This window comes from Stenella coeruleoalba (assembly GCF_951394435.1).
Source record: "Stenella coeruleoalba genome assembly, chromosome: X".
Classification (NCBI taxonomy): domain Eukaryota; kingdom Metazoa; phylum Chordata; class Mammalia; order Artiodactyla; family Delphinidae; genus Stenella; species Stenella coeruleoalba.
The window spans coordinates 88,909,590-88,921,653 of NC_137152.1; positions in this window are offsets into that span (position 1 = coordinate 88,909,590).

Genomic DNA, 12,064 nt, shown 5'->3' on the forward strand with positions numbered 1-12,064 from the left:
ATTCAACCCTCCCGGTTGGGAATCCCCTGGCGGTCCAGTGGTTAGGACTCCGAGCTTTCACTGCCGAGGGCGTGGGTTCAATCCCTGGTCGGGGAACTAAGCTTCCGCAAGCTGCACAGCGTGGCCAAAAAAAAAAAACTATGGTGGGCTCTAAGGTGTAAATCCTGGTCCCGGTCCCAAAGGAGACCTGTATTCTAAGGCTATTGTGTCCCTGATGTTGCTTTGTGACCCTAGGTGAGTCACGCACTCTGGGCCTCTGTCTTCTGCTGTTGAATGGAGATTTGCCCAATCTGGCCCACCAGGAGGTTGTGAGGATCAAATAAGACAACAAATGGGAGAATATTTTGAAAAGTGCTAAGCACTATACAAATACAATGGTTCTTTTTTTTTTTTTTTTTGCTTGGCTATTGGCTTCTCCCTCTCCCCAAATTCTGTTTCTTTTAGGTTAAAATCAATTGATCCGGACTGCTGTCCACAACCAGACACTCATTTTAAATCTTGCCACTGCCTTTGCAGGACTTAACCAGCGCCACAAAAAGCCTAAGATTAGATCGATACAGATAGAGATGGCTTTAAAAAAAAAAAACTGTAAAAGGAGAGCCAGGGCATTTAAAAAAAAAAGGATAGCAATTCACAGATGTATTTTTGAGAGGTCTTTCTGTAAAGGGAAAAAAAAATGGGCCTGAACATTATTGATTCCAGTTCTCTTACTCAAGGGCAAGATATCAGCAAGAGGAGTCTGCAACATTTACCAAGTGCAGGTGCTGCAGTCCACCTTGGAGCCCCGAGCTGCCTGACGTGGCCAGCCTGCTCTTTTCCCCACCATTTTGTGTCAATTCTGAAAGTGTCTTTGGGAACGATTTCTCTAATAAGCTCATCTGTCCATCAGTGGCACCCAGGATTCCCAGTGGTCCAGGTCCAATCTCATTCATTGGCTCTGGATGTGGCTTGTGCAAAAGGCAAGCCTGGGAGAAGGGACCAGAAGAGACATTAGCTGGGGGGAGGCGGAGGGGCAGTTGGATAATTTTGCCTTCCAAACAACTGAAAATAAAAGGGGAGGAAGTGGGAGAGAGAAACCAGAAAATGTAGCCTCCCTTGGATAGGAAATTTATAATCACTGCACGGCAGTTAAGGAAGCCCTTACATCTTAGAATGAGAACGGCAGCTAAAATATACATATATACATATGTATGTGTGTGTGTGTGTGTGTGTGTGTGTGTGTATATATATATATATATATATATATATATATATATACACACACACACACAGACACACACACACACATATATACTTACAAATCCCTGGGAGACCAGTGGCAAAACTACTAATGGGGGGCCTCCTTCTTCCATGTGCCCCTTTCTCCCAACCTTCTGGAGCCCTACGTTGTTATGCTTCCCAAGATCCCCGCAGTTTCAAACTCTGGCCCTATCCTGCCATCCCCTCAAATCCCCCTTCCCATCCCATCCAAACTACTTGCCCTAAGAACCATTCTCGCAGTCTCCACCCTCCGCTTTCAAGTTAAGTTGGTTAACTTATAAACTCACCATGGAGATGTTTGGCTTTTGTCTCTTGGGGTTGTATTTTGTCTGGAAGCAGCTGGAACAATACCATAACTCAAAGGAATGGCTTACTAATCTTGACTCTTCAGACATATATTTTGTGTGTGAGGGATGGAAGAAGTTTGATTTGAAGATCAAAGGGACCTTTGGTGCCCCTCAAACTATACTTTGCAGAAGGTGAACTGATACATATCATTTATCATGGAATATAAATTAGCCCAGCATACAACCACCCAAATAGCCTACTGATTATATGTTTTTTTGACTCCTATTCACTGTGATAAATGGTTTTCATCCCACTACTGCTCTCTCACCTCGTTGTCAGTGAGCTGAGAACACTCACAAACCCCATTTCTGCCCCATGCTGCTTATGAGACTGCAGAGGCCCTTTGGCAGTAGCCAAAGAAAACTCTAGAAGGTAGTTTGGTGTGAGCTAATGGGTCTGGACTCTAGAGTCAAAGAGATCTGGAAGTGAATTACAGACTTGCCAGTTGCTAGTTGTGTGATCCTTCAGCAAGTTTCTAATCCTCCACCAGAGCCTCCACTTCTTCATCTATAAAAGGGAGATAATAATACTTACATTGCAAGGTTATTGTGAGACCCAAATTAGATACAGCTGTACTGTGCCTGGTACACAGTAATAATATAGCTGACCATCATTAAGCACTTACATCTGTCCAGCTATGCTGAGCACCTCACACATGCATTATTATCTCATTTGACCTCAAATTAGCCTTATGAGATAAGTATTATTGTCATGACCATTTCGCAAATGAGGAAATTGAAGCTTGGAGACATAGTCACTTGTCCAAGGCCACTCATTGACAAAGACAGATTCAAAACCAGGCCTTTATGATTCTTAACCATCATGATATCAGAATTACAGGCACTTCACCAACGGTAACGATTGCTATAATTGCTGTGTTGTACATTCTTAGAGCCAAGCCTGCGGGAGACTTAGCTGCCCGTGCACTCGGTGTATATATGGCCCACTCATCATACATCTTGTCAACATCTTATTCCTTACCTCCCTGGATGGAAAGCTCCTAGAGCCAAAGGTAAACATGGAGAAGCATGTTCACTATATATATCTCAATTGAGGGTGAAGCTTGGGCTAATATCTGGAGGGGAAAATACAGCAGTACAAGATGGGACCCCCTTTCACCCCCACTCCTTGTAAGGTAGAGGAAACCAGTCCAGTTTGCAAACCCTGTCTTGGAAGTGTCACAAGGTGTTACCTCAAATTGTCTAGGGTGATCTATCTAGATAGGACCATGCTGGCTGTTTTCTTGGTGGTTAGAAAAGGTTAGAGGTTGTGGCAGCTAGGGACATGGCTCAATTCACCCTTCAAGAAAGAGTTTCCCAGGATTTCCCTGGTGGCGCAGTGGTTTAGAACCTGCCTGCCAATGCAGGAGACGTGGGTTCGAGCCCTGGTCCGGGAAGATCCCACATACCGTGGAGCAACTAAGCCTGTGCGCCACAACTATTGAGCCTGCGCTCTAGAGCCCGTGAGCCACAACTACTGAGCTCGTGAGCCACAACTACTGAAGCCCCCGCACCTAGAGCCAGTGCTCTGCAACAAGAGAAGCCACCGCAATGAGAAGCCCACGCCCCGCAATGAAGAGTAGCCCCCGCTTGCTGCTACTAGAGAAAGCCCACGTGCGGCAACGAAGACCCAACGCGGCCAAAAATAAAATAATAATAATAAATAAATTTATTTTTTTAAAAAAGAAAGATTTGCCTTTCAGCTGTGAGGAAGACAGTTACCTGACAGACCCCAGCTGCAGTGCCTGCAAGATCTGCTGCAGTATTTGAGCTGAGGCCATGCTCTTCTGGGGCAGCCTCTAGCCAATGACCGAACACAGCGAGGACGCTCAAGCCTGGCCATTTCAACCCTTTGCAGAACTTCTCTAATGGACTATCTTTCCTCTGCAGCTCTCCCCTAGACTGGCCAAGACTTTCAGATCCACATCACAGGCCTGCCCAACTCTGCTTTTTTCCTTCTTTCCTCTCACGAGTGTCAGATACATATCAATGCCTGGAGACTTCCCTGCCCAATGCTGTTTCATCCCTCTATACCTTTCACAAGTGTTAACCCCCAATAAACCCATTTTATTCCTAACACCTTCTCAGCATCTGCTTCTTAGAGAGCCCAAACTGACCCAGGGAGTTTTGTTGCCTGTCCTTTGCCGAATTGAAGCACTGATCAATCTTGAGAGTGAGTGTCTGGTGGCTTCTCAGGCAGATATCCCAGTAGCCTGCTTGACCGTTGCCATGGAAACTTCCACAGGCAAGGGGGAAAAAGAAGGAGAGGAGGACTCAGTGTAAAGCCCCACGCCCAGCCTGTGGGAGAGGCTCCACAGCCACTTGGGCAGAAGGCTTGGGGTCCTGGCCAATCACATTTGGCCTTGTGAGGGTTGGAGTTGAAGAGGAGATGGAGAGATACTTAGGCTTCCCAGGCCTAGAATGCAGAGGCAGGGAGATGGTGGATGGGGAGGGGAAGGCTGGGGATTGGGAGTGTATGGCCCAGATAGCATTGTTAGTATCTGTCTATCCATCTATTTATCTACCTATCCATTTATCTATTTATCTATCGAGAGAACATAAGGAATTGGCTTACACAGTTATGGAGGCTGAGAAGTCCCAAGGTCTGCAGTAGGCAAGCTGGAGCCCCAGGAGAGCCAATGGTATAGTTCCAGTCCAAAGGCCAGAAGGCTCAAGACCCAAGAAGAGCCAACATTTCAGTTTGAGTTCAAATGCAGGAAAAGGCCAATGTCCAGCTCAAACAGTCAGGCAGGAGGAGTTCCCTCTCACTCAACGTTTTTGTCTTGTTCAGGCCTTCAACTGATTGGACGATGCCCACCTACATTAGGGAGGGCAATCTGGTCTACTAGTCTACCAGTTCAAATGTTAATCTCATCCAAAAGACCTTCACATACACACCCAGAATAATGTTTGACTAAATATAAGGGCACCACATGGCCTAGTAAAGTTGACATATAAAATTAACCATCACACCATCCTTTCTAAAAAAGCACTTCCCACATCACTCTCTATCACCACTTAATTTTGTTTCAGGACATTTTCTACCACTGATACATTATATATCTCAGTTTTTACTCTTTGACTCCACTCATTGGAATGTAAGTTCCAATAAGGCAGAGACTTTGTATATTTTGCTCACTGCTGAATCCCCAGAAGCTATTACAGCACTTGGCATGTAGTAGCTTCTCACTAAACATTTGTTCAATAAATGAACAGTCAAGGTTAAGCATTAGTGAGTATGACAATTTATAGTGCTTGATCTGTGAACTACCACTTCGTGTCCTTTGCCTGTTTTTCCACTGAAGTTTTTTTCTTTTTCTTGTTGATTTTTATAGGAATCCTTTAGAGAAAGTGGATATTAACCCTTTGTTACATGCATGACAAATGTTTTCTCCTTTCTGTCACTTACCTTTTTACTTTGTTTATACCTTTGGCCATGTGGATGTTTTATGTTTTTATCTGGTCAAACATGGTACTCTTTTCTTTTTTAACTTCTGATGTTCATAGTGAACTTAATTTGGGGGTAGGGAAAACAGACAGTTTTCCCTACCCCCAAATTATAAATGTAGCCTCTCATATTTTCTTCAGGTGCTTACATAGCAATGTAATATACAATGTAAATTACATTGTAATATACAATGTAATAATAATAGATATCTGTTTTCCTTGGGCTTTTATAAAGTTTAAATTTATCTGATTTTTTTGAACCTTTTTCACTAGGTATATGCTGTAAGGTGGAGATCTATTTTTGTATTCCTATTTTGGGAGAATGCATGTAAGGATCAAAGACATAACTGGGCAGCAAGCACTGAGTTCATGATTCCCATAATGGACCTTCCTGCCAATCTGTGCCCTGGGGAGAAGTGAGCTATCTTCACCCACCACCACTTTTTTCTGAAGTTAGGTTAGAAGCCAAATGATTAGGAAGCAAAGGCACCAGTTTTCCTTCATTCTCCGACAATGCTGAAAAGCTTTGGAATACAACTCTGGACAGAGGAAAGGCAGACGTTTCATTAGCATAATATATGCTGTCCACTCCCAAGTACCTGTCTTTCCCTTACACCTGTCCTCTGAGCTCCAGTCTCATATATTGAATTGTCTGATTGGCATCCCTTCTTGGATGGATAATCACCATATCTAACTTATCATGTTCAAAATTGAACTCACCATCTCCTTACAAACCTGCCCCTCCCCTGTGCATGGTACCACTGTTGACTTAGTTGCTCATTCAGAAACCTAGGAGTCCACCTTGACACCACTCTCACTTCCTACATTCAATCCACCATGAAGTCCCGTCAGTTTCCCTCTATAACAGGTGTCCCCAACCCCCGGGCCACAGACCGATACCGGTCAGTGGCCTGTTAGGAACTGGGCCACACAGCAGGAGGTAAGCGGTGGGCGAGTGAGTGAAGCTTCATCTGTATTTACAGCCACTCCCCATCGCTCCCATTACCACCTAAGTTCCATCTCCTATCAGATCAGTGGTGGCATTAGCTTCTCATAGGAGCGCAAACCCTACTGTGAACTGCACATGCGAGGGATCTAGGTTGCACACTCCTTATGAGAATCTAATGCCTGATGATCTGAGGTGCAGCTGAGGCGGTGATGCTAGCACTGGGGACCGGCTGCAAATACAGATTATCATTAGCAGAGAGGTTTGACTGCACAGAGGCTATAATAAATCAATTGTTTGCAGATTCATATCAAAACCCTATCAGTGAGTGGCAAGTGACAATTAAGTTGCATCTTACAGAGTAGACTGGACGTAAGCAACACACTTCAGGTCTCACTGGCTCGTATCACCTCCAGATGGGACCATCTAGTTGCAGGAAAACAAGTTCAGGGCTCCCACTGATTCTGCATTATGGTGAGTCGTATAATTATTTCATTATATATATCAATGTAATAATAATAGAAATAAAGTGCACAATAGATGTAATGTGCTTGAATAATTCCAAAACCATCCCCCGCCTCCGGTCTGTGGAAAATTGTCTTCCACAAAACCGGTCCCTGGAGCCAAAAAGGCTGGGGACCACTGCTCTATAGAATGTATCTCAAAAACATATGTAGCTGGTCCTCACTATTGACAGATTTCATATTTGTGGATTTGCCTACTTGCTAAAATGCATTTGTAACCCCCAACTTAATACTAGCATAGAACAGGGTCTTCCCTGGTGGTCCAGTAGTAAAGAATCTGCCTTCCAATGCAGGGGGCGCGGGTTCGATCCCTGGTCAGGGAGCTAAGATCCCACATGCCGCAGGGCAACTAAACCTGCTCGCCACAACTACTGAGCTCGTGTGCCTCAACGAGGGAGCCCATGTGCCACAAACTACAGAACCCATGCACCACAACTAGAGAGAGAAAACCCGCATGCCACAACTAGAGAGAAGCCTGTGCACCACAACGAAGAGCATGTGCCACAAGGAAAGATCCTGCACGCCTCAACTGAGATCTGACGCAGCCAAAGACATAAATAACTAAAATAAATAAAGTATTTTAAAAAATACTAGCATAGAATGGTGAAAATGTAATTCAATCAATGTGTACATTCTCAGCTGAGGTCAAACAAGGCAATGCTCTGCCTTCCTTTTTTTAGTTCTTATTCTGTAGACAAATGTCCTTTTCATGGCCTATTTTAGTGCCACATTTTCACATTTTTGTGCTTTTTGCTGATAATTTCTGTTTGAACTGGCCCCCAAGTGTAGTGCTGAAGTGCTTTCTAGTGTCGCTAAGTGCAAGAAGGCTGTGATGTGCCTTTCAGAGAAAATAGTGTTATGTAAGCTTTGTTCTGTCATGAGCTATAACTCATGTGCTGTTGGCCATGAGTTCAATGTGAATGAACCAATAATATAATATATGTTAAACAAGGTCTCTTTAAACAAAACACACACAAAGTTATGTATTCAACAGTTGACAAAAATGTTATGACCAAAGGCTTGCCGGAACCTAACCCTGTATTTCCTTTAGGAGCAGGAGTTCAATCTTTATTAAGGCACTGTTCATAGCAACTTTATGGAACATAACTATTATGAATAATGGGAATCAACTGTACTTTACTCAGTTTCCACAGCCTTCACCCTAGACCAAGCCACCCTGCCACCATCTCTTGCCTGACCTGTTCCAGTATCTTCTAGAGTGGTATTCTTGCTTCTACTCTCGCCTCACTAGAGCCCATTCTACACACAGCAGCCAGAGTGATCTTCTGGAACAGAAAATCAGATTATATTACTTCCCCCACAAAACCATTGGTGGAGGGGTGACTTCCTGCTGCACTTATAATAAAATCCAAATTCTTTGCCATGGCCTGCAAGGCCCTGCAAGATCTGGCTCCTACCTGTCTTTCCGTAATTATCCTCCTACCACTCTCCCTTTTACTCTGCTACAGCTGCTGGCCTTATTGCTCTTCCCTGAATATGCCAAGCTCATTCCTTCCTCAGGGCCTTTGCATTTTCTCCACCCTCTTCCTAAACCCTTCAGCCCGCAATCTGAATGGGTTGACTTCTCAAAGTTCAGAGCTTAGCTAAAATTGGCACCTCCTCAGAGAGGACTTCGCTGACCACTCCGGCTAAAGTATGCCCCCTAAGTATTCATGATCATACCACCCTGTTTCTTTCTTGACAAGAAATATCACACTTTGTGGTTACATATGTGTTTCCTCATGTACCTCTACTGTTGCGCTCCATAACAACACTCCTGCCAGAGTGCTCAATTCATGACTGTGAAGACTGTGCTCTTTCTCAGAGGCTTGAATACCCTCAGATCCCAGAGGATGATGAGATACTTTACTTTGGTGCTTTCATTAAGCTGCCTTCTGGCCAGCACCATGTTCACAGCACATGGCCCCTAGAAGTCCCTCTTCTTTATTTCCCACTTGTCTTCATTTTGTACCCCCCTTCCCTCTCATTTCATCCTGAAGTTGTCTCTTGTGTTTAGGGTGGTCAGTTCCATTTATACCTCCCTCTTTAAGCTCTGTAGAAGGATAAATTTTTTTGAGATAGGAACTTACATTTTTCTTTTCTCCCTGTTTTCCTTATTTCCCTTCTCTCTTCATTTAAGCAAGTAATTGGCCCTGTTCTCCTTGACTCAGAGGAGGGATGTGTCAGAGTGCTTTTTCTGGCTCCCGGTGTTATGTTGGACTGCCAGGGCCATCGCAATCTGCAACTTAGAACCTACCTTTCAAGGTAGCTGCCTACACGTGGGCCCTCAGCTCACATCTAGCTCCTTCTGAAACAAAGCAATTTGGGCTTCCCCCTGAATGGAAAGAAATAGTGAGTGAAGCTGGTGTCATCTCTCTTGCTAGTATGAGGAGTAGGGATTCCACCAGTGTGTTGCCTAGGATTCTCTGGAACCCTCCTGAATGGGCTCCTTGGTGAGCAACATTTTCCACCGATTGCATCCAGTCTACTTGTCAACTTTTTCTTGGATATTCTTGATCATTTTGGTTCAAACAGCAACCCCTTAATTAGTTCTAGCATTTCTCCATCCCCCAAAACACTTCCCTCGGCACTCCGGGGCTTTCTTTCTTAGGCTATAGTATCTACTTCCATTATCCATCTAAGGGACAGTATAGTACCCTACAAATGGACCATCCATTAGTGATAGTTCTTCTCATTCCCACAAGAAGAACTTTTATGTCTGAGGAGTAAACGCATATCTTCCCCACCAGCAAGGCTCCTTCTTTTCCTCCCGCCTACTGACTATTGCTTTAACACTACCCACTGATCTCTGTGCCAATCCTCCATCCCCATCCAATGGAACAATGATCAGTTTAGGATTAATTCATGGCTGACACTGTTATCATAGTCTTTCCAAGATAGTATCTGTGTGTAATATAAAGGGCATATTAGAATCCAAAAAAGTCTAAAATAGTCATTGACTAGTTGGTCCACTGGCATCATACATGCTTGCTGGCAGTCTGCCCACAACCTGAAATCTTTACGCCTCTGCAAATCAGTTGTACACAGACCCCAGTGTAACGTGGCAGAAACTGATAGTTGATCCCCAATAGATACTCTTCACTTCTTTAAATAATAGAAACCTCAAGTTTTAGCTAGGTACTTGGCTTCCCAGCTGAAAACTACATTTCCCAACTTCCCTTGCAGCTAAGTTGAGGTCATGTGACTGGAGTAAAAGCAGAGGTGATACTGTAAGCTTCTGAGAAATACCTTTAAAGGGAAGGAACATATGGATATGATGGTAAGAGCTGGAGAAGCCATCTTAGATTATGAGATGGAAGCTGGATATTAGAACGTTTTACCTCCGTTTCCCATTCCTCTGACTTTGTTATTGTCATCATGTACTTAAATTATTTCTACATATTATTTTGAATTCTATAAGATATTATTTTTATTGTTTGATAAGTTGCTGTTTATTTAGATTTATCCTTTCCACTGCTATTCCTTCCTTCCTTCATTCCTATGGTTTCATTTGGGACCATTTTGCTTCTACCAAAGAATGGCTTTTATTTCTTTTAGTGTGGCTCTGCTTGCAACAAGTTCTCTCAGGTTTTGTTTGTTTGGAAAAGTCTTCATTTTGCCTTCATTTTCGAATATATTTTTACCATGTATAGAAGTCAAGATTGGCAGTTATTTTCTTTCAATACTACAGCCAGCACTTTGTCTTCTGGCTTTCATTATTTCTGTTGAGAAGTCAGTTAATGACTTATTGCTCCTTTGAACATGATGTCTTTTTTCCCCCCACTGGCTGGTTTTAAGATTTTCTCTTTAGTTTGGTTTTCAGAAATTTGAATATGATGTATCTAAGTGTAGCTTTCTATGTATACTTGGTGTTTGTAGTGCTCTTGAGTCTGTGGTTTTATATCTTTAAACAGTTTTGAAAAATTCTCAATCATTATCTCTTCAAATATTGCTTTTGCATCAGTTCCTCTCCCCCCACCCCCTCCTGGGACTTCAGCTACACATGTGTTACACTTCTTCACCATGTTCTATATTTTTCAATCCTTTTTTTTCTGCTTTCCAAATTTCAGCCTGAGTATTTCAACTGATCTGACCCTCAAGTTCATTCATCTCCTCTGTGTCCAATCTGCTATTAACCCATCAATTGATTCCTTGTTTTTATATATTGTATTTTTTAGTTCTAGAATAGCCAGGTGATTCTTCTTTGTGGATCCTAGTTCTCTGGTGATGCTCTCCACATTGTCACTTGTCTTCTTAGACATAGTAATCACACTTATTTCAAAGTCCATGTCAGACATCTCCCATGTCTGGGTCACTGGGTCTGTTTCTATTGTCTTTTTTTTCCTTTTGGTCCTGTTTCTCAGTATACCTGCTGATTTCTTATTCAAATTCTGGAAATTGTATATGAAAAGTTGTATACATAATTATACTGTCTTTCTCTAGAGAGGGTCACCCTCTCCTCTAATAGTCACTGTGAGAGGACAAAACTCATGTTAACTCAATCAGGGACTAGGCTGACTTGAGGCTGAGTCTCAGTGTTTGCAAGGCTCAGTCTTCCCCTGGTTCCCTCTCATTTGTATGGTGTAGCCCTTTAGTAACTTAGAGCTTGAAGGGTCTACTATGGCTCTCCCTCCTTGGCAAGTACTGAACTTAAATGGTTTCCACTTCAGTATAATGGAACTTCTGAAAACTCCAGTCTACATTTCAGTGGCTTTCTACTTAATTCCTTAGCTTCTTGGCCTCTGCAGCTCAGGAATTTGGCAAATATCTTGAGTCAAAAAAGCACTGAGTGGGGCTTCCCTGGTGGCGCAGTGGTTGAGAGTCCGCCTGCCGATGCAGGGGACACGGGTTCGTGCCCCGGTCCGGGAAGATCCCACATGCCGCGGAGCGGCTGGGTCTGTGAGCCATGGCCGCTGAGCCTACACGTCCAGAGCCTGTGCTCCGCAACGGGAGAGGCCACAACAGTGAGAGGCCCGCGTACCAAAAAAAAAAACAAAAAAAAAAACAAAGCACTGAGTGACAGGCTAAGGTGTGCTTCACCTCAGTCTGGGATATTGGTCCCTTGGCAGCTCCAAATCAATTTTTATCTCCTCAGCTCCATGAGGTTTCTGAAATCTCCACTGCTTTTTCTGCTTTTTGACAGAGAACAAGGTCCACATTCTAAATTTCTTGCCTGCACTGGGTCAACAAACTCCCTAAGAGTTAAAGCAGTGGCTTACCTCCCTGTGGTCTCCTTCTCTCCAAGATCTCAGATTCTCAAGTTCTGCCTTTCTGGCAGCTCTTTATGTCCTCAAATAGATGGCTTTTCCAAGTTCTTCGCAAGTGTTGTTCTGCAACAAAATGTTCCATCATAGCTGGAGGCTGAGATCCTTAATTACTACATACAGATATAAAGCATTAATAAAAAGTTCTCTAATATGTTTCTGATGTATGACGGTCAGCATTCTAGAATGTTCCCTAAAATATCAAATGATCTGGGATGTTGTCCAGGGCTACTCTCTTTGCACACATCGCATATCTCACTTATGACAAACTAATTT